Here is a 26,577-nt window from a genome sequence, read left to right as displayed (position 1 = left end):
GGTTGTCAAATAACCCGGATTTAACCCACACAGGTAAGTCCAATGGGGTGCAGGCATGTCCTCTATGCTTACAGCTTCCCGTGGGTGTTGGTTTGATACCGTTTGGGGACAGCCAAGGAGGCATCTGCAGGCAACAAAGGTAGGTGTGTGCTTGTGTGTGTGTTTCCTATGCAGATCCTAAGCCCAGTGTCACATGCAAGTAGGAGGAGTAAGAAGGGTTCCTGGCAAATCCGGGTTATGGATTGCATTTAAAAAGGCCCCGTGGGAGTGCAATGGGCCCCTGTCTTGCTGCTTAGCAATAATGGTATGGGTTTAGGTTCTGCTGTGTGTACTGGTGGTTGACTGCCCCCCAGCCCAGAGTGTGCATGGAAAATTGTCTGGCAGCCTCCCTGACAGCAAGCAGTGATAGTGCCCATGAAGGGGACCTTGTTGGGCCCGCCCCTTTCACGGTTATCGCTTCTCGGCCTTTTGGCTAAGATCAAGTGTAGTATCTGTTCTTATCAGTTTAATATCTGATACGTCCCCTATCTGGGGACCATATATTAAATGGATTTTTGAGAACGGGGGCCGATTTCGAAGCTTGCTTCCGTCGCCCTATGCATTGACCCGATATGGCAGTATCTTCGGGTACAGTGCACCACCCCCTTACAGGGTTAAAAAGAAAGATTCCTACTTTCATTGCTACCTGCTTGCTGGCTAGCCAGCTAGCCAGCCCTGTGGGCCTTGCTGCTGCTGCAGCCAAAAAACAAAAGGTGGTGCTGCTGCTGCTTCTGCTGCTTCTGCTTCTGCTTGTGTCTGGCCCCTGTTGGAGCGTCCAGGCACAGGACTTCTGCTGCTGCTGACTAAATGGCCTCCTTAATTGGATCATTTGAGTAGCCAGCACACCTGTGCAGGTAGGGCATGACATGATAGGCAGCTGCCTTGATAGCGGGTGGGTGCTGAATGTTCCTAATTGACAAAATAAGATTAATGCTTATGAAGAAATATAAAATCTCATCCCTTCCCCAATATCGCGCCACACCCCTACCGCTTAATTCCCTGGTTGAACTTGATGGACATATGTCTTTTTTCGACCGTACTAACTATGTAACTATGTAACATAACATGGGGGGGGTCTCCTGGCTGTTCACACAGGTGTGTCATTGCTGTACATTGACCATGCATTGCTTCTGTGGTATTGCAAAGGCAAAGACAAATGCTTCCAGCCATCCATTGCACTAATGGATTGGTCATCAGCTGGCTGTCTATGTCCCGCATCAATATAGACCAAAGTACAGAGGGTTAGGCTATGCTATTGTGCACCTACCTGATGCATCAGAAGGTGCGAGGCCCTTGCTAAATTCTGTGCACAGACTTTGAGATCTATGCTTTAGACTGTATCTAAACCTGCTCCAACATGGACTGACATTCTGGCCTACTTTCAGCCGATGCGACTTGTCTGTCGCTGAACAGTCGCTTTTTATGTATTCAGCACCTATGTATAATGTTGTAAAAATGCTCTAGAAGCTAAAGTCGCAGAAATGTCACACATATTTGGCCTGCAACTTTCTGTGCGACAAATTCAGACAGGAAAAATCAGTATAAATCCTTAGAAAATTATCCCCCAGTGTCTCCATCTGCTGGCGGTATTGAATAAGCATTGCTGCACTGATGGGGTATGCATTAGACGAAAAAAAAGAAGAAAAAGAAGAATAATACGCCCAGAAAAGAGGCGAAAAGGAGAAAAACGTAAAAAAACGTGAAAAAAAAGTAAGAGGAAGAGAAGGGAAAAAAAGGTGGAAATGGGTTTAAAAGTGATTTCGGCGGAGAAATATATATATATATATATATATATATATATATATATATATATATATATATATGCGCACACACACACATAGATATAAACGTATTCTCCGTTGAGATATTGCAGCCGCTGCTGTGTCCAGGCCCAGGAGCCTTAGCACTGTGCTGTGATGTCACTCAATACCACTGACATCACTAGGTGTAAACAACATCTCTCCTTTGCTGTGTATGTGACTATGGAGCTGTTTGGTGATGTCGTCTATTACGGCCTTCATAGAAGCAACAGGAGATTGTTGCATCCATCTTGAACCCTCAGAACTACAGTGCTATGATGTCACTCACTTCCACAGGCCTTGCAGAGTGTAAACAACAACAACCCAGCTTTGTTGTGTATGTAACCATAGGGATTTGTGATGTCACCTAGAACCTTCACAGCAGCGACAGCTTTATGAGGAGCATCAGCACTGCTCTGCCTGAGCAGAACCATCACCGCCATAGGTTGTCAAATAACCCGGATTCAACCCACACAGGTAAGTCCAATGGGGTGCAGGCATGTCCTCTATGCTTACAGCTTCCCGTGGGTGTTGGTTTGATACCGTTTGGGGACAGCCAAGGAGGCATCTGCAGGCAACAAAGGTAGGTGTGTGCTTGTGTGTGTGTTTCCTATGCAGATCCTAAGCCCAGTGTCACATGCAAGTAGGAGGAGTAAGAAGGGTTCCTGGCAAATCCGGGTTATGGATTGCATTTAAAAAGGCCCCGTGGGAGTGCAATGGGCCCCTGTCTTGCTGCTTAGCAATAATGGTATGGGTTTAGGTTCTGCTGTGTGTACTGGTGGTTGACTGCCCCCCAGCCCAGAGTGTGCATGGAAAATTGTCTGGCAGCCTCCCTGACAGCAAGCAGTGATAGTGCCCATGAAGGGGACCTTGTTGGGCCCGCCCCTTTCACGGTTATCGCTTCTCGGCCTTTTGGCTAAGATCAAGTGTAGTATCTGTTCTTATCAGTTTAATATCTGATACGTCCCCTATCTGGGGACCATATATTAAATGGATTTTTGAGAACGGGGGCCGATTTCGAAGCTTGCTTCCGTCGCCCTATGCATTGACCCGATATGGCAGTATCTTCGGGTACAGTGCACCACCCCCTTACAGGGTTAAAAAGAAAGATTCCTACTTTCATTGCTACCTGCTTGCTGGCTAGCCAGCTAGCCAGCCCTGTGGGCCTTGCTGCTGCTGCAGCCAAAAAACAAAAGGTGGTGCTGCTGCTGCTTCTGCTGCTTCTGCTTCTGCTTGTGTCTGGCCCCTGTTGGAGCGTCCAGGCACAGGACTTCTGCTGCTGCTGACTAAATGGCCTCCTTAATTGGATCATTTGAGTAGCCAGCACACCTGTGCAGGTAGGGCATGACATGATAGGCAGCTGCCTTGATAGCGGGTGGGTGCTGAATGTTCCTAATTGACAAAATAAGATTAATGCTTATGAAGAAATATAAAATCTCATCCCTTCCCCAATATCGCGCCACACCCCTACCGCTTAATTCCCTGGTTGAACTTGATGGACATATGTCTTTTTTCGACCGTACTAACTATGTAACTATGTAACATAACATGGGGGGGGTCTCCTGGCTGTTCACACAGGTGTGTCATTGCTGTACATTGACCATGCATTGCTTCTGTGGTATTGCAAAGGCAAAGACAAATGCTTCCAGCCATCCATTGCACTAATGGATTGGTCATCAGCTGGCTGTCTATGTCCCGCATCAATATAGACCAAAGTACAGAGGGTTAGGCTATGCTATTGTGCACCTACCTGATGCATCAGAAGGTGCGAGGCCCTTGCTAAATTCTGTGCACAGACTTTGAGATCTATGCTTTAGACTGTATCTAAACCTGCTCCAACATGGACTGACATTCTGGCCTACTTTCAGCCGATGCGACTTGTCTGTCGCTGAACAGTCGCTTTTTATGTATTCAGCACCTATGTATAATGTTGTAAAAATGCTCTAGAAGCTAAAGTCGCAGAAATGTCACACATATTTGGCCTGCAACTTTCTGTGCGACAAATTCAGACAGGAAAAATCAGTATAAATCCTTAGAAAATTATCCCCCAGTGTCTCCATCTGCTGGCGGTATTGAATAAGCATTGCTGCACTGATGGGGTATGCATTAGACGAAAAAAAAGAAGAAAAAGAAGAATAATACGCCCAGAAAAGAGGCGAAAAGGAGAAAAACGTAAAAAAACGTGAAAAAAAAGTAAGAGGAAGAGAAGGGAAAAAAAGGTGGAAATGGGTTTAAAAGTGATTTCGGCGGAGAAATATATATATATATATATATATATATATATATATATATATATATATGCGCACACACACACATAGATATAAACGTATTCTCCGTTGAGATATTGCAGCCGCTGCTGTGTCCAGGCCCAGGAGCCTTAGCACTGTGCTGTGATGTCACTCAATACCACTGACATCACTAGGTGTAAACAACATCTCTCCTTTGCTGTGTATGTGACTATGGAGCTGTTTGGTGATGTCGTCTATTACGGCCTTCATAGAAGCAACAGGAGATTGTTGCATCCATCTTGAACCCTCAGAACTACAGTGCTATGATGTCACTCACTTCCACAGGCCTTGCAGAGTGTAAACAACAACAACCCAGCTTTGTTGTGTATGTAACCATAGGGATTTGTGATGTCACCTAGAACCTTCACAGCAGCGACAGCTTTATGAGGAGCATCAGCACTGCTCTGCCTGAGCAGAACCATCACCGCCATAGGTTGTCAAATAACCCGGATTCAACCCACACAGGTAAGTCCAATGGGGTGCAGGCATGTCCTCTATGCTTACAGCTTCCCGTGGGTGTTGGTTTGATACCGTTTGGGGACAGCCAAGGAGGCATCTGCAGGCAACAAAGGTAGGTGTGTGCTTGTGTGTGTGTTTCCTATGCAGATCCTAAGCCCAGTGTCACATGCAAGTAGGAGGAGTAAGAAGGGTTCCTGGCAAATCCGGGTTATGGATTGCATTTAAAAAGGCCCCGTGGGAGTGCAATGGGCCCCTGTCTTGCTGCTTAGCAATAATGGTATGGGTTTAGGTTCTGCTGTGTGTACTGGTGGTTGACTGCCCCCCAGCCCAGAGTGTGCATGGAAAATTGTCTGGCAGCCTCCCTGACAGCAAGCAGTGATAGTGCCCATGAAGGGGACCTTGTTGGGCCCGCCCCTTTCACGGTTATCGCTTCTCGGCCTTTTGGCTAAGATCAAGTGTAGTATCTGTTCTTATCAGTTTAATATCTGATACGTCCCCTATCTGGGGACCATATATTAAATGGATTTTTGAGAACGGGGGCCGATTTCGAAGCTTGCTTCCGTCGCCCTATGCATTGACCCGATATGGCAGTATCTTCGGGTACAGTGCACCACCCCCTTACAGGGTTAAAAAGAAAGATTCCTACTTTCATTGCTACCTGCTTGCTGGCTAGCCAGCTAGCCAGCCCTGTGGGCCTTGCTGCTGCTGCAGCCAAAAAACAAAAGGTGGTGCTGCTGCTGCTTCTGCTGCTTCTGCTTCTGCTTGTGTCTGGCCCCTGTTGGAGCGTCCAGGCACAGGACTTCTGCTGCTGCTGACTAAATGGCCTCCTTAATTGGATCATTTGAGTAGCCAGCACACCTGTGCAGGTAGGGCATGACATGATAGGCAGCTGCCTTGATAGCGGGTGGGTGCTGAATGTTCCTAATTGACAAAATAAGATTAATGCTTATGAAGAAATATAAAATCTCATCCCTTCCCCAATATCGCGCCACACCCCTACCGCTTAATTCCCTGGTTGAACTTGATGGACATATGTCTTTTTTCGACCGTACTAACTATGTAACTATGTAACATAACATGGGGGGGGTCTCCTGGCTGTTCACACAGGTGTGTCATTGCTGTACATTGACCATGCATTGCTTCTGTGGTATTGCAAAGGCAAAGACAAATGCTTCCAGCCATCCATTGCACTAATGGATTGGTCATCAGCTGGCTGTCTATGTCCCGCATCAATATAGACCAAAGTACAGAGGGTTAGGCTATGCTATTGTGCACCTACCTGATGCATCAGAAGGTGCGAGGCCCTTGCTAAATTCTGTGCACAGACTTTGAGATCTATGCTTTAGACTGTATCTAAACCTGCTCCAACATGGACTGACATTCTGGCCTACTTTCAGCCGATGCGACTTGTCTGTCGCTGAACAGTCGCTTTTTATGTATTCAGCACCTATGTATAATGTTGTAAAAATGCTCTAGAAGCTAAAGTCGCAGAAATGTCACACATATTTGGCCTGCAACTTTCTGTGCGACAAATTCAGACAGGAAAAATCAGTATAAATCCTTAGAAAATTATCCCCCAGTGTCTCCATCTGCTGGCGGTATTGAATAAGCATTGCTGCACTGATGGGGTATGCATTAGACGAAAAAAAAGAAGAAAAAGAAGAATAATACGCCCAGAAAAGAGGCGAAAAGGAGAAAAACGTAAAAAAACGTGAAAAAAAAGTAAGAGGAAGAGAAGGGAAAAAAAGGTGGAAATGGGTTTAAAAGTGATTTCGGCGGAGAAATATATATATATATATATATATATATATATATATGCGCACACACACACATAGATATAAACGTATTCTCCGTTGAGATATTGCAGCCGCTGCTGTGTCCAGGCCCAGGAGCCTTAGCACTGTGCTGTGATGTCACTCAATACCACTGACATCACTAGGTGTAAACAACATCTCTCCTTTGCTGTGTATGTGACTATGGAGCTGTTTGGTGATGTCGTCTATTACGGCCTTCATAGAAGCAACAGGAGATTGTTGCATCCATCTTGAACCCTCAGAACTACAGTGCTATGATGTCACTCACTTCCACAGGCCTTGCAGAGTGTAAACAACAACAACCCAGCTTTGTTGTGTATGTAACCATAGGGATTTGTGATGTCACCTAGAATCTTCACAGCAGCGACAGCTTTATGAGGAGCATCAGCACTGCTCTGCCTGAGCAGAACCATCACCGCCATAGGTTGTCAAATAACCCGGATTTAACCCACACAGGTAAGTCCAATGGGGTGCAGGCATGTCCTCTATGCTTACAGCTTCCCGTGGGTGTTGGTTTGATACCGTTTGGGGACAGCCAAGGAGGCATCTGCAGGCAACAAAGGTAGGTGTGTGCTTGTGTGTGTGTTTCCTATGCAGATCCTAAGCCCAGTGTCACATGCAAGTAGGAGGAGTAAGAAGGGTTCCTGGCAAATCCGGGTTATGGATTGCATTTAAAAAGGCCCCGTGGGAGTGCAATGGGCCCCTGTCTTGCTGCTTAGCAATAATGGTATGGGTTTAGGTTCTGCTGTGTGTACTGGTGGTTGACTGCCCCCCAGCCCAGAGTGTGCATGGAAAATTGTCTGGCAGCCTCCCTGACAGCAAGCAGTGATAGTGCCCATGAAGGGGACCTTGTTGGGCCCGCCCCTTTCACGGTTATCGCTTCTCGGCCTTTTGGCTAAGATCAAGTGTAGTATCTGTTCTTATCAGTTTAATATCTGATACGTCCCCTATCTGGGGACCATATATTAAATGGATTTTTGAGAACGGGGGCCGATTTCGAAGCTTGCTTCCGTCGCCCTATGCATTGACCCGATATGGCAGTATCTTCGGGTACAGTGCACCACCCCCTTACAGGGTTAAAAAGAAAGATTCCTACTTTCATTGCTACCTGCTTGCTGGCTAGCCAGCTAGCCAGCCATGTGGGCCTTGCTGCTGCTGCAGCCAAAAAACAAAAGGTGGTGCTGCTGCTGCTTCTGCTGCTTCTGCTTCTGCTTGTGTCTGGCCCCTGTTGGAGCGTCCAGGCACAGGACTTCTGCTGCTGCTGACTAAATGGCCTCCTTAATTGGATCATTTGAGTAGCCAGCACACCTGTGCAGGTAGGGCATGACATGATAGGCAGCTGCCTTGATAGCGGGTGGGTGCTGAATGTTCCTAATTGACAAAATAAGATTAATGCTTATGAAGAAATATAAAATCTCATCCCTTCCCCAATATCGCGCCACACCCCTACCCCTTAATTCCCTGGTTGAACTTGATGGACATATGTCTTTTTTTGACCGTACTAACTATGTAACTATGTAACATAACATGGGGGGGGGGGGGGGGTCTCCTGGCTGTTCACACAGGTGTGTCATTGCTGTACATTGACCATGCATTGCTTCTGTGGTATTGCAAAGGCAAAGACAAATGCTTCCAGCCATCCATTGCACTAATGGATTGGTCATCAGCTGGCTGTCTATGTCCCGCATCAATATAGACCAAAGTACAGAGGGTTAGGCTATGCTATTGTGCACCTACCTGATGCATCAGAAGGTGCGAGGCCCTTGCTAAATTCTGTGCACAGACTTTGAGATCTATGCTTTAGACTGTATCTAAACCTGCTCCAACATGGACTGACATTCTGGCCTACTTTCAGCCGATGCGACTTGTCTGTCGCTGAACAGTCGCTTTTTATGTATTCAGCACCTATGTATAATGTTGTAAAAATGCTCTAGAAGCTAAAGTCGCAGAAATGTCACACATATTTGGCCTGCAACTTTCTGTGCGACAAATTCAGACAGGAAAAATCAGTATAAATCCTTAGAAAATTATCCCCCAGTGTCTCCATCTGCTGGCGGTATTGAATAAGCATTGCTGCACTGATGGGGTATGCATTAGACGAAAAAAAAGAAGAAAAAGAAGAATAATACGCCCAGAAAAGAGGCGAAAAGGAGAAAAACGTAAAAAAACATGAAAAAAAAGTAAGAGGAAGAGAAGGAAAAAAAAGGTGGAAATGGGTTTAAAAGTGATTTCGGCGGAGAAATATATATATATATATATATATATATATATATATATATATATATGCGCACACACACACATAGATATAAACGTATTCTCCGTTGAGATATTTCAGCCGCTGCTGTGTCCAGGCCCAGGAGCCTTAGCACTGTGCTGTGATGTCACTCAATACCACTGACATCACTAGGTGTAAACAACATCTCTCCTTTGCTGTGTATGTGACTATGGAGCTGTTTGGTGATGTCGTCTATTACGGCCTTCATAGAAGCAACAGGAGATTGTTGCATCCATCTTGAACCCTCAGAACTACAGTGCTATGATGTCACTCACTTCCACAGGCCTTGCAGAGTGTAAACAACAACAACCCAGCTTTGTTGTGTATGTAACCATAGGGATTTGTGATGTCACCTAGAACCTTCACAGCAGCGACAGCTTTATGAGGAGCATCAGCACTGCTCTGCCTGAGCAGAACCATCACCGCCATAGGTTGTCAAATAACCCGGATTTAACCCACACAGGTAAGTCCAATGGGGTGCAGGCATGTCCTCTATGCTTACAGCTTCCCGTGGGTGTTGGTTTGATACCGTTTGGGGACAGCCAAGGAGGCATCTGCAGGCAACAAAGGTAGGTGTGTGCTTGTGTGTGTGTTTCCTATGCAGATCCTAAGCCCAGTGTCACATGCAAGTAGGAGGAGTAAGAAGGGTTCCTGGCAAATCCGGGTTATGGATTGCATTTAAAAAGGCCCCGTGGGAGTGCAATGGGCCCCTGTCTTGCTGCTTAGCAATAATGGTATGGGTTTAGGTTCTGCTGTGTGTACTGGTGGTTGACTGCCCCCCAGCCCAGAGTGTGCATGGAAAATTGTCTGGCAGCCTCCCTGACAGCAAGCAGTGATAGTGCCCATGAAGGGGACCTTGTTGGGCCCGCCCCTTTCACGGTTATCGCTTCTCGGCCTTTTGGCTAAGATCAAGTGTAGTATCTGTTCTTATCAGTTTAATATCTGATACGTCCCCTATCTGGGGACCATATATTAAATGGATTTTTGAGAACGGGGGCCGATTTCGAAGCTTGCTTCCGTCGCCCTATGCATTGACCCGATATGGCAGTATCTTCGGGTACAGTGCACCACCCCCTTACAGGGTTAAAAAGAAAGATTCCTACTTTCATTGCTACCTGCTTGCTGGCTAGCCAGCTAGCCAGCCCTGTGGGCCTTGCTGCTGCTGCAGCCAAAAAACAAAAGGTGGTGCTGCTGCTGCTTCTGCTGCTTCTGCTTCTGCTTGTGTCTGGCCCCTGTTGGAGCGTCCAGGCACAGGACTTCTGCTGCTGCTGACTAAATGGCCTCCTTAATTGGATCATTTGAGTAGCCAGCACACCTGTGCAGGTAGGGCATGACATGATAGGCAGCTGCCTTGATAGCGGGTGGGTGCTGAATGTTCCTAATTGACAAAATAAGATTAATGCTTATGAAGAAATATAAAATCTCATCCCTTCCCCAATATCGCGCCACACCCCTACCCCTTAATTCCCTGGTTGAACTTGATGGACATATGTCTTTTTTCGACCGTACTAACTATGTAACTATGTAACATAACATGGGGGGGGGGGGGTCTCCTGGCTGTTCACACAGGTGTGTCATTGCTGTACATTGACCATGCATTGCTTCTGTGGTATTGCAAAGGCAAAGACAAATGCTTCCAGCCATCCATTGCACTAATGGATTGGTCATCAGCTGGCTGTCTATGTCCCGCATCAATATAGACCAAAGTACAGAGGGTTAGGCTATGCTATTGTGCACCTACCTGATGCATCAGAAGGTGCGAGGCCCTTGCTAAATTCTGTGCACAGACTTTGAGATCTATGCTTTAGACTGTATCTAAACCTGCTCCAACATGGACTGACATTCTGGCCTACTTTCAGCCGATGCGACTTGTCTGTCGCTGAACAGTCGCTTTTTATGTATTCAGCACCTATGTATAATGTTGTAAAAATGCTCTAGAAGCTAAAGTCGCAGAAATGTCACACATATTTGGCCTGCAACTTTCTGTGCGACAAATTCAGACAGGAAAAATCAGTATAAATCCTTAGAAAATTATCCCCCAGTGTCTCCATCTGCTGGCGGTATTGAATAAGCATTGCTGCACTGATGGGGTATGCATTAGACGAAAAAAAAGAAGAAAAAGAAGAATAATACGCCCAGAAAAGAGGCGAAAAGGAGAAAAACGTAAAAAAACGTGAAAAAAAAGTAAGAGGAAGAGAAGGGAAAAAAAGGTGGAAATGGGTTTAAAAGTGATTTCGGCGGAGAAATATATATATATATATATATATATATATATATATATGCGCACACACACACATAGATATAAACGTATTCTCCGTTGAGATATTGCAGCCGCTGCTGTGTCCAGGCCCAGGAGCCTTAGCACTGTGCTGTGATGTCACTCAATACCACTGACATCACTAGGTGTAAACAACATCTCTCCTTTGCTGTGTATGTGACTATGGAGCTGTTTGGTGATGTCGTCTATTACGGCCTTCATAGAAGCAACAGGAGATTGTTGCATCCATCTTGAACCCTCAGAACTACAGTGCTATGATGTCACTCACTTCCACAGGCCTTGCAGAGTGTAAACAACAACAACCCAGCTTTGTTGTGTATGTAACCATAGGGATTTGTGATGTCACCTAGAACCTTCACAGCAGCGACAGCTTTATGAGGAGCATCAGCACTGCTCTGCCTGAGCAGAACCATCACCGCCATAGGTTGTCAAATAACCCGGATTTAACCCACACAGGTAAGTCCAATGGGGTGCAGGCATGTCCTCTATGCTTACAGCTTCCCGTGGGTGTTGGTTTGATACCGTTTGGGGACAGCCAAGGAGGCATCTGCAGGCAACAAAGGTAGGTGTGTGCTTGTGTGTGTGTTTCCTATGCAGATCCTAAGCCCAGTGTCACATGCAAGTAGGAGGAGTAAGAAGGGTTCCTGGCAAATCCGGGTTATGGATTGCATTTAAAAAGGCCCCGTGGGAGTGCAATGGGCCCCTGTCTTGCTGCTTAGCAATAATGGTATGGGTTTAGGTTCTGCTGTGTGTACTGGTGGTTGACTGCCCCCCAGCCCAGAGTGTGCATGGAAAATTGTCTGGCAGCCTCCCTGACAGCAAGCAGTGATAGTGCCCATGAAGGGGACCTTGTTGGGCCCGCCCCTTTCACGGTTATCGCTTCTCGGCCTTTTGGCTAAGATCAAGTGTAGTATCTGTTCTTATCAGTTTAATATCTGATACGTCCCCTATCTGGGGACCATATATTAAATGGATTTTTGAGAACGGGGGCCGATTTCGAAGCTTGCTTCCGTCGCCCTATGCATTGACCCGATATGGCAGTATCTTCGGGTACAGTGCACCACCCCCTTACAGGGTTAAAAAGAAAGATTCCTACTTTCATTGCTACCTGCTTGCTGGCTAGCCAGCTAGCCAGCCCTGTGGGCCTTGCTGCTGCTGCAGCCAAAAAACAAAAGGTGGTGCTGCTGCTGCTTCTGCTGCTTCTGCTTCTGCTTGTGTCTGGCCCCTGTTGGAGCGTCCAGGCACAGGACTTCTGCTGCTGCTGACTAAATGGCCTCCTTAATTGGATCATTTGAGTAGCCAGCACACCTGTGCAGGTAGGGCATGACATGATAGGCAGCTGCCTTGATAGCGGGTGGGTGCTGAATGTTCCTAATTGACAAAATAAGATTAATGCTTATGAAGAAATATAAAATCTCATCCCTTCCCCAATATCGCGCCACACCCCTACCCCTTAATTCCCTGGTTGAACTTGATGGACATATGTCTTTTTTCGACCGTACTAACTATGTAACTATGTAACATAACATGGGGGGGGGGGGGGGGGGTCTCCTGGCTGTTCACACAGGTGTGTCATTGCTGTACATTGACCATGCATTGCTTCTGTGGTATTGCAAAGGCAAAGACAAATGCTTCCAGCCATCCATTGCACTAATGGATTGGTCATCAGCTGGCTGTCTATGTCCCGCATCAATATAGACCAAAGTACAGAGGGTTAGGCTATGCTATTGTGCACCTACCTGATGCATCAGAAGGTGCGAGGCCCTTGCTAAATTCTGTGCACAGACTTTGAGATCTATGCTTTAGACTGTATCTAAACCTGCTCCAACATGGACTGACATTCTGGCCTACTTTCAGCCGATAAGACTTGTCTGTCGCTGAACAGTCGCTTTTTATGTATTCAGCACCTATGTATAATGTTGTAAAAATGCTCTAGAAGCTAAAGTCGCAGAAATGTCACACATATTTGGCCTGCAACTTTCTGTGCGACAAATTCAGACAGGAAAAATCAGTATAAATCCTTAGAAAATTATCCCCCAGTGTCTCCATCTGCTGGCGGTATTGAATAAGCATTGCTGCACTGATGGGGTATGCATTAGACGAAAAAAAAGAAGAAAAAGAAGAATAATACGCCCAGAAAAGAGGCGAAAAGGAGAAAAACGTAAAAAAACGTGAAAAAAAAGTAAGAGGAAGAGAAGGGAAAAAAAGGTGGAAATGGGTTTAAAAGTGATTTCGGCGGAGAAATATATATATATATATATATATATATATATATATATATATGCGCACACACACACATAGATATAAACGTATTCTCCGTTGAGATATTGCAGCCGCTGCTGTGTCCAGGCCCAGGAGCCTTAGCACTGTGCTGTGATGTCACTCAATACCACTGACATCACTAGGTGTAAACAACATCTCTCCTTTGCTGTGTATGTGACTATGGAGCTGTTTGGTGATGTCGTCTATTACGGCCTTCATAGAAGCAACAGGAGATTGTTGCATCCATCTTGAACCCTCAGAACTACAGTGCTATGATGTCACTCACTTCCACAGGCCTTGCAGAGTGTAAACAACAACAACCCAGCTTTGTTGTGTATGTAACCATAGGGATTTGTGATGTCACCTAGAACCTTCACAGCAGCGACAGCTTTATGAGGAGCATCAGCACTGCTCTGCCTGAGCAGAACCATCACCGCCATAGGTTGTCAAATAACCCGGATTTAACCCACACAGGTAAGTCCAATGGGGTGCAGGCATGTCCTCTATGCTTACAGCTTCCCGTGGGTGTTGGTTTGATACCGTTTGGGGACAGCCAAGGAGGCATCTGCAGGCAACAAAGGTAGGTGTGTGCTTGTGTGTGTGTTTCCTATGCAGATCCTAAGCCCAGTGTCACATGCAAGTAGGAGGAGTAAGAAGGGTTCCTGGCAAATCCGGGTTATGGATTGCATTTAAAAAGGCCCCGTGGGAGTGCAATGGGCCCCTGTCTTGCTGCTTAGCAATAATGGTATGGGTTTAGGTTCTGCTGTGTGTACTGGTGGTTGACTGCCCCCCAGCCCAGAGTGTGCATGGAAAATTGTCTGGCAGCCTCCCTGACAGCAAGCAGTGATAGTGCCCATGAAGGGGACCTTGTTGGGCCCGCCCCTTTCACGGTTATCGCTTCTCGGCCTTTTGGCTAAGATCAAGTGTAGTATCTGTTCTTATCAGTTTAATATCTGATACGTCCCCTATCTGGGGACCAAATATTAAATGGATTTTTGAGAACGGGGGCCGATTTCGAAGCTTGCTTCCGTCGCCCTATGCATTGACCCGATATGGCAGTATCTTCGGGTACAGTGCACCACCCCCTTACAGGGTTAAAAAGAAAGATTCCTACTTTCATTGCTACCTGCTTGCTGGCTAGCCAGCTAGCCAGCCCTGTGGGCCTTGCTGCTGCTGCAGCCAAAAAACAAAAGGTGGTGCTGCTGCTGCTTCTGCTGCTTCTGCTTCTGCTTGTGTCTGGCCCCTGTTGGAGCGTCCAGGCACAGGACTTCTGCTGCTGCTGACTAAATGGCCTCCTTAATTGGATCATTTGAGTAGCCAGCACACCTGTGCAGGTAGGGCATGACATGATAGGCAGCTGCCTTGATAGCGGGTGGGTGCTGAATGTTCCTAATTGACAAAATAAGATTAATGCTTATGAAGAAATATAAAATCTCATCCCTTCCCCAATATCGCGCCACACCCCTACCCCTTAATTCCCTGGTTGAACTTGATGGACATATGTCTTTTTTCGACCGTACTAACTATGTAACTATGTAACATAACATGGGGGGGGGGGGGGTCTCCTGGCTGTTCACACAGGTGTGTCATTGCTGTACATTGACCATGCATTGCTTCTGTGGTATTGCAAAGGCAAAGACAAATGCTTCCAGCCATCCATTGCACTAATGGATTGGTCATCAGCTGGCTGTCTATGTCCCGCATCAATATAGACCAAAGTACAGAGGGTTAGGCTATGCTATTGTGCACCTACCTGATGCATCAGAAGGTGCGAGGCCCTTGCTAAATTCTGTGCACAGACTTTGAGATCTATGCTTTAGACTGTATCTAAACCTGCTCCAACATGGACTGACATTCTGGCCTACTTTCAGCCGATGCGACTTGTCTGTCGCTGAACAGTCGCTTTTTATGTATTCAGCACCTATGTATAATGTTGTAAAAATGCTCTAGAAGCTAAAGTCGCAGAAATGTCACACATATTTGGCCTGCAACTTTCTGTGCGACAAATTCAGACAGGAAAAATCAGTATAAATCCTTAGAAAATTATCCCCCAGTGTCTCCATCTGCTGGCGGTATTGAATAAGCATTGCTGCACTGATGGGGTATGCATTAGACGAAAAAAAAAAAGAAGACAAAGAAGAATAATACGCCCAGAAAAGAGGCGAAAAGGAGAAAAACGTAAAAAAACGTGAAAAAAAAGTAAGAGGAAGAGAAGGGAAAAAAAGGTGGAAATGGGTTTAAAAGTGATTTCGGCGGAGAAATATATATATATATATATATATATATATATATATATATATATATATGCGCACACACACACATAGATATAAACGTATTCTCCGTTGAGATATTGCAGCCGCTGCTGTGTCCAGGCCCAGGAGCCTTAGCACTGTGCTGTGATGTCACTCAATACCACTGACATCACTAGGTGTAAACAACATCTCTCCTTTGCTGTGTATGTGATTATGGAGCTGTTTGGTGATGTCGTCTATTACGGCCTTCATAGAAGCAACAGGAGATTGTTGCATCCATCTTGAACCCTCAGAACTACAGTGCTATGATGTCACTCACTTCCACAGGCCTTGCAGAGTGTAAACAACAACAACCCAGCTTTGTTGTGTATGTAACCATAGGGATTTGTGATGTCACCTAGAACCTTCACAGCAGCGACAGCTTTATGAGGAGCATCAGCACTGCTCTGCCTGAGCAGAACCATCACCGCCATAGGTTGTCAAATAACCCGGATTTAACCCACACAGGTAAGTCCAATGGGGTGCAGGCATGTCCTCTATGCTTACAGCTTCCCGTGGGTGTTGGTTTGATACCGTTTGGGGACAGCCAAGGAGGCATCTGCAGGCAACAAAGGTAGGTGTGTGCTTGTGTGTGTGTTTCCTATGCAGATCCTAAGCCCAGTGTCACATGCAAGTAGGAGGAGTAAGAAGGGTTCCTGGCAAATCCGGGTTATGGATTGCATTTAAAAAGGCCCCGTGGGAGTGCAATGGGCCCCTGTCTTGCTGCTTAGCAATAATGGTATGGGTTTAGGTTCTGCTGTGTGTACTGGTGGTTGACTGCCCCCCAGCCCAGAGTGTGCATGGAAAATTGTCTGGCAGCCTCCCTGACAGCAAGCAGTGATAGTGCCCATGAAGGGGACCTTGTTGGGCCCGCCCCTTTCACGGTTATCGCTTCTCGGCCTTTTGGCTAAGATCAAGTGTAGTATCTGTTCTTATCAGTTTAATATCTGATACGTCCCCTATCTGGGGACCATATATTAAATGGATTTTTGAGAACGGGGGCCGATTTCGAAGCTTGCTTCCGTCGCCCTATGCATTGACCCGATATGGCAGTATCTTCGGGTACAGTGCACCACCCCCTTACAGGGTTAAAAAGAAAGATTCCTACTTTCATTGCTACCTGCTTGCTGGCTAGCCAGCTAGCCAGCCCTGTGGGCCTTGCTGCTGCTGCAGCCAAAAAACAAAAAGTGGTGCTGCTGCTGCTTCTGCTGCTTCTGCTTCTGCTTGTGTCTGGCCCCTGTTGGAGCGTCCAGGCACAGGACTTCTGCTGCTGCTGACTAAATGGCCTCCTTAATTGGATCATTTGAGTAGCCAGCACACCTGTGCAGGTAGGGCATGACATGATAGGCAGCTGCCTTGATAGCGGGTGGGTGCTGAATGTTCCTAATTGACAAAATAAGATTAATGCTTATGAAGAAATATAAAATCTCATCCCTTCCCCAATATCGCGCCACACCCCTACCCCTTAATTCCCTGGTTGAACTTGATGGACATATGTCTTTTTTCGACCGTACTAACTATGTAACTATGTAACATAACATGGGGGGGGGGGGGGGTCTCCTGGCTGTTCACACAGGTGTGTCATTGCTGTACATTGACCATGCATTGCTTCTGTGGTATTGCAAAGGCAAAGACAAATGCTTCCAGCCATCCATTGCACTAATAGATTGGTCATCAGCTGGCTGTCTATGTCCTGCATCAATATAGACCAAAGTACAGAGGGTTAGGCTATGCTATTGTGCACCTACCTGATGCATCAGAAGGTGCGAGGCCCTTGCTAAATTCTGTGCACAGACTTTGAGATCTATGCTTTAGACTGTATCTAAACCTGCTCCAACATGGACTGACATTCTGGCCTACTTTCAGCCGATGCGACTTGTCTGTCGCTGAACAGTCGCTTTTTATGTATTCAGCACCTATGTATAATGTTGTAAAAATGCTCTAGAAGCTAAAGTCGCAGAAATGTCACACATATTTGGCCTGCAACTTTCTGTGCGACAAATTCAGACAGGAAAAATCAGTATAAATCCTTAGAAAATTATCCCCCAGTGTCTCCATCTGCTGGCGGTATTGAATAAGCATTGCTGCACTGATGGGGTATGCATTAGACGAAAAAAAAGAAGAAAAAGAAGAATAATACGCCCAGAAAAGAGGCGAAAAGGAGAAAAACGTAAAAAAACGTGAAAAAAAAGTAAGAGGAAGAGAAGGGAAAAAAAGGTGGAAATGGGTTTAAAAGTGATTTCGGCGGAGAAATATATATATATATATATATATATATATATATATATATATATATATATGCGCACACACACACATAGATATAAACGTATTCTCCGTTGAGATATTGCAGCCGCTGCTGTGTCCAGGCCCAGGAGCCTTAGCACTGTGCTGTGATGTCACTCAATACCACTGACATCACTAGGTGTAAACAACATCTCTCCTTTGCTGTGTATGTGACTATGGAGCTGTTTGGTGATGTCGTCTATTACGGCCTTCATAGAAGCAACAGGAGATTGTTGCATCCATCTTGAACCCTCAGAACTACAGTGCTATGATGTCACTCACTTCCACAGGCCTTGCAGAGTGTAAACAACAACAACCCAGCTTTGTTGTGTATGTAACCATAGGGATTTGTGATGTCACCTAGAACCTTCACAGCAGCGACAGCTTTATGAGGAGCATCAGCACTGCTCTGCCTGAGCAGAACCATCACTGCCATAGGTTGTCAAATAACCCGGATTTAACCCACACAGGTAAGTCCAATGGGGTGCAGGCATGTCCTCTATGCTTACAGCTTCCCGTGGGTGTTGGTTTGATACCGTTTGGGGACAGCCAAGGAGGCATCTGCAGGCAACAAAGGTAGGTGTGTGCTTGTGTGTGTGTTTCCTATGCAGATCCTAAGCCCAGTGTCACATGCAAGTAGGAGGAGTAAGAAGGGTTCCTGGCAAATCCGGGTTATGGATTGCATTTAAAAAGGCCCCGTGGGAGTGCAATGGGCCCCTGTCTTGCTGCTTAGCAATAATGGTATGGGTTTAGGTTCTGCTGTGTGTACTGGTGGTTGACTGCCCCCCAGCCCAGAGTGTGCATGGAAAATTGTCTGGCAGCCTCCCTGACAGCAAGCAGTGATAGTGCCCATGAAGGGGACCTTGTTGGGCCCGCCCCTTTCACGGTTATCGCTTCTCGGCCTTTTGGCTAAGATCAAGTGTAGTATCTGTTCTTATCAGTTTAATATCTGATACGTCCCCTATCTGGGGACCATATATTAAATGGATTTTTGAGAACGGGGGCCGATTTCGAAGCTTGCTTCCGTCGCCCTATGCATTGACCCGATATGGCAGTATCTTCGGGTACAGTGCACCACCCCCTTACAGGGTTAAAAAGAAAGATTCCTACTTTCATTGCTACCTGCTTGCTGGCTAGCCAGCTAGCCAGCCCTGTGGGCCTTGCTGCTGCTGCAGCCAAAAAACAAAAGGTGGTGCTGCTGCTGCTTCTGCTGCTTCTGCTTCTGCTTGTGTCTGGCCCCTGTTGGAGCGTCCAGGCACAGGACTTCTGCTGCTGCTGACTAAATGGCCTCCTTAATTGGATCATTTGAGTAGCCAGCACACCTGTGCAGGTAGGGCATGACATGATAGGCAGCTGCCTTGATAGCGGGTGGGTGCTGAATGTTCCTAATTGACAAAATAAGATTAATGCTTATGAAGAAATATAAAATCTCATCCCTTCCCCAATATCGCGCCACACCCCTACCCCTTAATTCCCTGGTTGAACTTGATGGACATATGTCTTTTTTCGACCGTACTAACTATGTAACTATGTAACATAACATGGGGGGGGGGGGGGTCTCCTGGCTGTTCACACAGGTGTGTCATTGCTGTACATTGACCATGCATTGCTTCTGTGGTATTGCAAAGGCAAAGACAAATGCTTCCAGCCATCCATTGCACTAATGGATTGGTCATCAGCTGGCTGTCTATGTCCCGCATCAATATAGACCAAAGTACAGAGGGTTAGGCTATGCTATTGTGCACCTACCTGATGCATCAGAAGGTGCGAGGCCCTTGCTAAATTCTGTGCACAGACTTTGAGATCTATGCTTTAGACTGTATCTAAACCTGCTCCAACATGGACTGACATTCTGGCCTACTTTCAGCCGATGCGACTTGTCTGTCGCTGAACAGTCGCTTTTTATGTATTCAGCACCTATGTATAATGTTGTAAAAATGCTCTAGAAGCTAAAGTCGCAGAAATGTCACACATATTTGGCCTGCAACTTTCTGTGCGACAAATTCAGACAGGAAAAATCAGTATAAATCCTTAGAAAATTATCCCCCAGTGTCTCCATCTGCTGGCGGTATTGAATAAGCATTGCTGCACTGATGGGGTATGCATTAGACGAAAAAAAAGAAGAAAAAGAAGAATAATACGCCCAGAAAAGAGGCGAAAAGGAGAAAAACGTAAAAAAACGTGAAAAAAAAGTAAGAGGAAGAGAAGGGAAAAAAAGGTGGAAATGGGTTTAAAAGTGATTTCAGCGGAGAAATATATATATATATATATATATATATATATATATATGCGCACACACACACATAGATATAAACGTATTCTCCGTTGAGATATTGCAGCCGCTGCTGTGTCCAGGCCCAGGAGCCTTAGCACTGTGCTGTGATGTCACTCAATACCACTGACATCACTAGGTGTAAACAACATCTCTCCTTTGCTGTGTATGTGACTATGGAGCTGTTTGGTGATGTCGTCTATTACGGCCTTCATAGAAGCAACAGGAGATTGTTGCATCCATCTTGAACCCTCAGAACTACAGTGCTATGATGTCACTCACTTCCACAGGCCTTGCAGAGTGTAAACAACAACAACCCAGCTTTGTTGTGTATGTAACCATAGGGATTTGTGATGTCACCTAGAACCTTCACAGCAGCGACAGCTTTATGAGGAGCATCAGCACTGCTCTGCCTGAGCAGAACCATCACCGCCATAGGTTGTCAAATAACCCGGATTTAACCCACACAGGTAAGTCCAATGGGGTGCAGGCATGTCCTCTATGCTTACAGCTTCCCGTGGGTGTTGGTTTGATACCGTTTGGGGACAGCCAAGGAGGCATCTGCAGGCAACAAAGGTAGGTGTGTGCTTGTGTGTGTGTTTCCTATGCAGATCCTAAGCCCAGTGTCACATGCAAGTAGGAGGAGTAAGAAGGGTTCCTGGCAAATCCGGGTTATGGATTGCATTTAAAAAGGCCCCGTGGGAGTGCAATGGGCCCCTGTCTTGCTGCTTAGCAATAATGGTATGGGTTTAGGTTCTGCTGTGTGTACTGGTGGTTGACTGCCCCCCAGCCCAGAGTGTGCATGGAAAATTGTCTGGCAGCCTCCCTGACAGCAAGCAGTGATAGTGCCCATGAAGGGGACCTTGTTGGGCCCGCCCCTTTCACGGTTATCGCTTCTCGGCCTTTTGGCTAAGATCAAGTGTAGTATCTGTTCTTATCAGTTTAATATCTGATACGTCCCCTATCTGGGGACCATATATTAAATGGATTTTTGAGAACGGGGGCCGATTTCGAAGCTTGCTTCCGTCGCCCTATGCATTGACCCGATATGGCAGTATCTTCGGGTACAGTGCACCACCCCCTTACAGGGTTAAAAAGAAAGATTCCTACTTTCATTGCTACCTGCTTGCTGGCTAGCCAGCTAGCCAGCCCTGTGGGCCTTGCTGCTGCTGCAGCCAAAAAACAAAAGGTGGTGCTGCTGCTGCTTCTGCTGCTTCTGCTTCTGCTTGTGTCTGGCCCCTGTTGGAGCGTCCAGGCACAGGACTTCTGCTGCTGCTGACTAAATGGCCTCCTTAATTGGATCATTTGAGTAGCCAGCACACCTGTGCAGGTAGGGCATGACATGATAGGCAGCTGCCTTGATAGCGGGTGGGTGCTGAATGTTCCTAATTGACAAAATAAGATTAATGCTTATGAAGAAATATAAAATCTCATCCCTTCCCCAATATCGCGCCACACCCCTACCCCTTAATTCCCTGGTTGAACTTGATGGACATATGTCTTTTTTCGACCGTACTAACTATGTAACTATGTAACATAACATGGGGGGGGGGGGGGTCTCCTGGCTGTTCACACAGGTGTGTCATTGCTGTACATTGACCATGCATTGCTTCTGTGGTATTGCAAAGGCAAAGACAAATGCTTCCAGCCATCCATTGCACTAATGGATTGGTCATCAGCTGGCTGTCTATGTCCCGCATCAATATAGACCAAAGTACAGAGGGTTAGGCTATGCTATTGTGCACCTACCTGATGCATCAGAAGGTGCGAGGCCCTTGCTAAATTCTGTGCACAGACTTTGAGATCTATGCTTTAGACTGTATCTAAACCTGCTCCAACATGGACTGACATTCTGGCCTACTTTCAGCCGATGCGACTTGTCTGTCGCTGAACAGTCGCTTTTTATGTATTCAACACCTATGTATAATGTTGTAAAAATGCTCTAGAAGCTAAAGTCGCAGAAATGTCACACATATTTGGCCTGCAACTTTCTGTGCGACAAATTCAGACAGGAAAAATCAGTATAAATCCTTAGAAAATTATCCCCCAGTGTCTCCATCTGCTGGCGGTATTGAATAAGCATTGCTGCACTGATGGGGTATGCATTAGACGAAAAAAAAGAAGAAAAAGAAGAATAATACGCCCAGAAAAGAGGCGAAAAGGAGAAAAACGTAAAAAAACGTGAAAAAAAAGTAAGAGGAAGAGAAGGGAAAAAAAGGTGGAAATGGGTTTAAAAGTGATTTCGGCGGAGAAATATATATATATATATATATATATATATATATATATATATATATATATATATATATATGCGCACACACACACATAGATATAAACGTATTCTCCGTTGAGATATTGCAGCCGCTGCTGTGTCCAGGCCCAGGAGCCTTAGCACTGTGCTGTGATGTCACTCAATACCACTGACATCACTAGGTGTAAACAACATCTCTCCTTTGCTGTGTATGTGACTATGGAGCTGTTTGGTGATGTCGTCTATTACGGCCTTCATAGAAGCAACAGGAGATTGTTGCATCCATCTTGAACCCTCAGAACTACAGTGCTATGATGTCACTCACTTCCACAGGCCTTGCAGAGTGTAAACAACAACAACCCAGCTTTGTTGTGTATGTAACCATAGGGATTTGTGATGTCACCTAGAACCTTCACAGCAGCGACAGCTTTATGAGGAGCATCAGCACTGCTCTGCCTGAGCAGAACCATCACCGCCATAGGTTGTCAAATAACCCGGATTTAACCCACACAGGTAAGTCCAATGGGGTGCAGGCATGTCCTCTATGCTTACAGCTTCCCGTGGGTGTTGGTTTGATACCGTTTGGGGACAGCCAAGGAGGCATCTGCAGGCAACAAAGGTAGGTGTGTGCTTGTGTGTGTGTTTCCTATGCAGATCCTAAGCCCAGTGTCACATGCAAGTAGGAGGAGTAAGAAGGGTTCCTGGCAAATCCGGGTTATGGATTGCATTTAAAAAGGCCCCGTGGGAGTGCAATGGGCCCCTGTCTTGCTGCTTAGCAATAATGGTATGGGTTTAGGTTCTGCTGTGTGTACTGGTGGTTGACTGCCCCCCAGCCCAGAGTGTGCATGGAAAATTGTCTGGCAGCCTCCCTGACAGCAAGCAGTGATAGTGCCCATGAAGGGGACCTTGTTGGGCCCGCCCCTTTCACGGTTATCGCTTCTCGGCCTTTTGGCTAAGATCAAGTGTAGTATCTGTTCTTATCAGTTTAATATCTGATACGTCCCCTATCTGGGGACCATATATTAAATGGATTTTTGAGAACGGGGGCCGATTTCGAAGCTTGCTTCCGTCGCCCTATGCATTGACCCGATATGGCAGTATCTTCGGGTACAGTGCACCACCCCCTTACAGGGTTAAAAAGAAAGATTCCTACTTTCATTGCTACCTGCTTGCTGGCTAGCCAGCTAGCCAGCCCTGTGGGCCTTGCTGCTGCTGCAGCCAAAAAACAAAAGGTGGTGCTGCTGCTGCTTCTGCTGCTTCTGCTTCTGCTTGTGTCTGGCCCCTGTTGGAGCGTCCAGGCACAGGACTTCTGCTGCTGCTGACTAAATGGCCTCCTTAATTGGATCATTTGAGTAGCCAGCACACCTGTGCAGGTAGGGCATGACATGATAGGCAGCTGCCTTGATAGCGGGTGGGTGCTGAATGTTCCTAATTGACAAAATAAGATTAATGCTTATGAAGAAATATAAAATCTCATCCCTTCCCCAATATCGCGCCACACCCCTACCCCTTAATTCCCTGGTTGAACTTGATGGACATATGTCTTTTTTCGACCGTACTAACTATGTAACTATGTAACATAACATGGGGGGGGGGGGGGGGGTCTCCTGGCTGTTCACACAGGTGTGTCATTGCTGTACATTGACCATGCATTGCTTCTGTGGTATTGCAAAGGCAAAGACAAATGCTTCCAGCCATCCATTGCACTAATGGATTGGTCATCAGCTGGCTGTCTATGTCCCGCATCAATATAGACCAAAGTACAGAGGGTTAGGCTATGCTATTGTGCACCTACCTGATGCATCAGAAGGTGCGAGGCCCTTGCTAAATTCTGTGCACAGACTTTGAGATCTATGCTTTAGACTGTATCTAAACCTGCTCCAACATGGACTGACATTCTGGCCTACTTTCAGCCGATGCGACTTGTCTGTCGCTGAACAGTCGCTTTTTATGTATTCAGCACCTATGTATAATGTTGTAAAAATGCTCTAGAAGCTAAAGTCGCAGAAATGTCACACATATTTGGCCTGCAACTTTCTGTGCGACAAATACAGACAGGAAAAATCAGTATAAATCCTTAGAAAATTATCCCCCAGTGTCTCCATCTGCTGGCGGTATTGAATAAGCATTGCTGCACTGATGGGGTATGCATTAGACGAAAAAAAAGAAGAAAAAGAAGAATAATACGCCCAGAAAAGAGGCGAAAAGGAGAAAAACGTAAAAAAACGTGAAAAAAAAGTAAGAGGAAGAGAAGGGAAAAAAAGGTGGAAATGGGTTTAAAAGTGATTTCGGCGGAGAAATATATATATATATATATATATATATATATATATATATATATATATGCGCACACACACACATAGATATAAACGTATTCTCCGTTGAGATATTGCAGCCGCTGCTGTGTCCAGGCCCAGGAGCCTTAGCACTGTGCTGTGATGTCACTCAATACCACTGACATCACTAGGTGTAAACAACATCTCTCCTTTGCTGTGTATGTGACTATGGAGCTGTTTGGTGATGTCGTCTATTACGGCCTTCATAGAAGCAACAGGAGATTGTTGCATCCATCTTGAACCCTCAGAACTACAGTGCTATGATGTCACTCACTTCCACAGGCCTTGCAGAGTGTAAACAACAACAACCCAGCTTTGTTGTGTATGTAACCAAAGGGATTTGTGATGTCACCTAGAACCTTCACAGCAGCGACAGCTTTATGAGGAGCATCAGCACTGCTCTGCCTGAGCAGAACCATCACCGCCATAGGTTGTCAAATAACCCGGATTTAACCCACACAGGTAAGTCCAATGGGGTGCAGGCATGTCCTCTATGCTTACAGCTTCCCGTGGGTGTTGGTTTGATACCGTTTGGGGACAGCCAAGGAGGCATCTGCAGGCAACAAAGGTAGGTGTGTGCTTGTGTGTGTGTTTCCTATGCAGATCCTAAGCCCAGTGTCACATGCAAGTAGGAGGAGTAAGAAGGGTTCCTGGCAAATCCGGGTTATGGATTGCATTTAAAAAGGCCCCGTGGGAGTGCAATGGGCCCCTGTCTTGCTGCTTAGCAATAATGGTATGGGTTTAGGTTCTGCTGTGTGTACTGGTGGTTGACTGCCCCCCAGCCCAGAGTGTGCATGGAAAATTGTCTGGCAGCCTCCCTGACAGCAAGCAGTGATAGTGCCCATGAAGGGGACCTTGTTGGGCCCGCCCCTTTCACGGTTATCGCTTCTCGGCCTTTTGGCTAAGATCAAGTGTAGTATCTGTTCTTATCAGTTTAATATCTGATACGTCCCCTATCTGGGGACCATATATTAAATGGATTTTTGAGAACGGGGGCCGATTTCGAAGCTTGCTTCCGTCGCCCTATGCATTGACCCGATATGGCAGTATCTTCGGGTACAGTGCACCACCCCCTTACAGGGTTAAAAAGAAAGATTCCTACTTTCATTGCTACCTGCTTGCTGGCTAGCCAGCTAGCCAGCCCTGTGGGCCTTGCTGCTGCTGCAGCCAAAAAACAAAAGGTGGTGCTGCTGCTGCTTCTGCTGCTTCTGCTTCTGCTTGTGTCTGGCCCCTGTTGGAGCGTCCAGGCACAGGACTTCTGCTGCTGCTGACTAAATGGCCTCCTTAATTGGATCATTTGAGTAGCCAGCACACCTGTGCAGGTAGGGCATGACATGATAGGCAGCTGCCTTGATAGCGGGTGGGTGCTGAATGTTCCTAATTGACAAAATAAGATTAATGCTTATGAAGAAATATAAAATCTCATCCCTTCCCCAATATCGCGCCACACCCCTACCCCTTAATTCCCTGGTTGAACTTGATGGACATATGTCTTTTTTCGACCGTACTAACTATGTAACTATGTAACATAACATGGGGGGGGGGGGTCTCCTGGCTGTTCACACAGGTGTGTCATTGCTGTACATTGACCATGCATTGCTTCTGTGGTATTGCAAAGGCAAAGACAAATGCTTCCAGCCATCCATTGCACTAATGGATTGGTCATCAGCTGGCTGTCTATGTCCCGCATCAATATAGACCAAAGTACAGAGGGTTAGGCTATGCTATTGTGCACCTACCTGATGCATCAGAAGGTGCGAGGCCCTTGCTAAATTCTGTGCACAGACTTTGAGATCTATGCTTTAGACTGTATCTAAACCTGCTCCAACATGGACTGACATTCTGGCCTACTTTCAGCCGATGCGACTTGTCTGTCGCTGAACAGTCGCTTTTTATGTATTCAGCACCTATGTATAATGTTGTAAAAATG

General features: G+C 46.2%; 12 non-coding genes across 12 annotated transcripts; all 12 read left to right on the top strand.

The window, feature by feature from the left end:
* Nucleotides 1-452: 452 nt before the first annotated feature.
* LOC130316392 (U2 spliceosomal RNA) lies at nt 453-643 on the top strand. The gene has a single exon (XR_008863729.1). It is a non-coding gene; the product is annotated as a U2 spliceosomal RNA (small nuclear RNA).
* A 2,091-nt stretch (nt 644-2,734) lies between these two features.
* On the top strand, nt 2,735-2,925 carry LOC130316391 (U2 spliceosomal RNA). Its single transcript, XR_008863728.1, has one exon. It is a non-coding gene; the product is annotated as a U2 spliceosomal RNA (small nuclear RNA).
* A 2,085-nt stretch (nt 2,926-5,010) lies between these two features.
* LOC130316390 (U2 spliceosomal RNA) lies at nt 5,011-5,201 on the top strand. The gene has a single exon (XR_008863727.1). It is a non-coding gene; the product is annotated as a U2 spliceosomal RNA (small nuclear RNA).
* A 2,073-nt stretch (nt 5,202-7,274) lies between these two features.
* On the top strand, nt 7,275-7,465 carry LOC130316389 (U2 spliceosomal RNA). The gene has a single exon (XR_008863726.1). It is a non-coding gene; the product is annotated as a U2 spliceosomal RNA (small nuclear RNA).
* Nucleotides 7,466-9,556: 2,091 nt separating this feature from the next.
* Nucleotides 9,557-9,747, top strand: LOC130316387 (U2 spliceosomal RNA). Its single transcript, XR_008863725.1, has one exon. It is a non-coding gene; the product is annotated as a U2 spliceosomal RNA (small nuclear RNA).
* A 2,080-nt stretch (nt 9,748-11,827) lies between these two features.
* On the top strand, nt 11,828-12,018 carry LOC130316385 (U2 spliceosomal RNA). The gene has a single exon (XR_008863723.1). It is a non-coding gene; the product is annotated as a U2 spliceosomal RNA (small nuclear RNA).
* A 2,089-nt stretch (nt 12,019-14,107) lies between these two features.
* On the top strand, nt 14,108-14,298 carry LOC130316396 (U2 spliceosomal RNA). Its single transcript, XR_008863733.1, has one exon. It is a non-coding gene; the product is annotated as a U2 spliceosomal RNA (small nuclear RNA).
* Nucleotides 14,299-16,392: 2,094 nt separating this feature from the next.
* On the top strand, nt 16,393-16,583 carry LOC130316384 (U2 spliceosomal RNA). Its single transcript, XR_008863722.1, has one exon. It is a non-coding gene; the product is annotated as a U2 spliceosomal RNA (small nuclear RNA).
* A 2,094-nt stretch (nt 16,584-18,677) lies between these two features.
* LOC130316383 (U2 spliceosomal RNA) lies at nt 18,678-18,868 on the top strand. The gene has a single exon (XR_008863721.1). It is a non-coding gene; the product is annotated as a U2 spliceosomal RNA (small nuclear RNA).
* A 2,081-nt stretch (nt 18,869-20,949) lies between these two features.
* Nucleotides 20,950-21,140, top strand: LOC130316382 (U2 spliceosomal RNA). The gene has a single exon (XR_008863720.1). It is a non-coding gene; the product is annotated as a U2 spliceosomal RNA (small nuclear RNA).
* A 2,103-nt stretch (nt 21,141-23,243) lies between these two features.
* LOC130316381 (U2 spliceosomal RNA) lies at nt 23,244-23,434 on the top strand. Its single transcript, XR_008863719.1, has one exon. It is a non-coding gene; the product is annotated as a U2 spliceosomal RNA (small nuclear RNA).
* Nucleotides 23,435-25,528: 2,094 nt separating this feature from the next.
* On the top strand, nt 25,529-25,719 carry LOC130316380 (U2 spliceosomal RNA). The gene has a single exon (XR_008863718.1). It is a non-coding gene; the product is annotated as a U2 spliceosomal RNA (small nuclear RNA).
* The last annotated feature ends 858 nt before the right edge of the window (nt 25,720-26,577 follow it).

This window comes from Hyla sarda, unplaced genomic scaffold (assembly GCF_029499605.1).
Source record: "Hyla sarda isolate aHylSar1 unplaced genomic scaffold, aHylSar1.hap1 scaffold_193, whole genome shotgun sequence".
In the NCBI taxonomy this organism is placed as follows: domain Eukaryota; kingdom Metazoa; phylum Chordata; class Amphibia; order Anura; family Hylidae; genus Hyla; species Hyla sarda.
The sequence above is the reverse complement of the archived record's forward strand: the minus strand, read 5'-3'. Positions and strand labels throughout refer to the sequence as shown.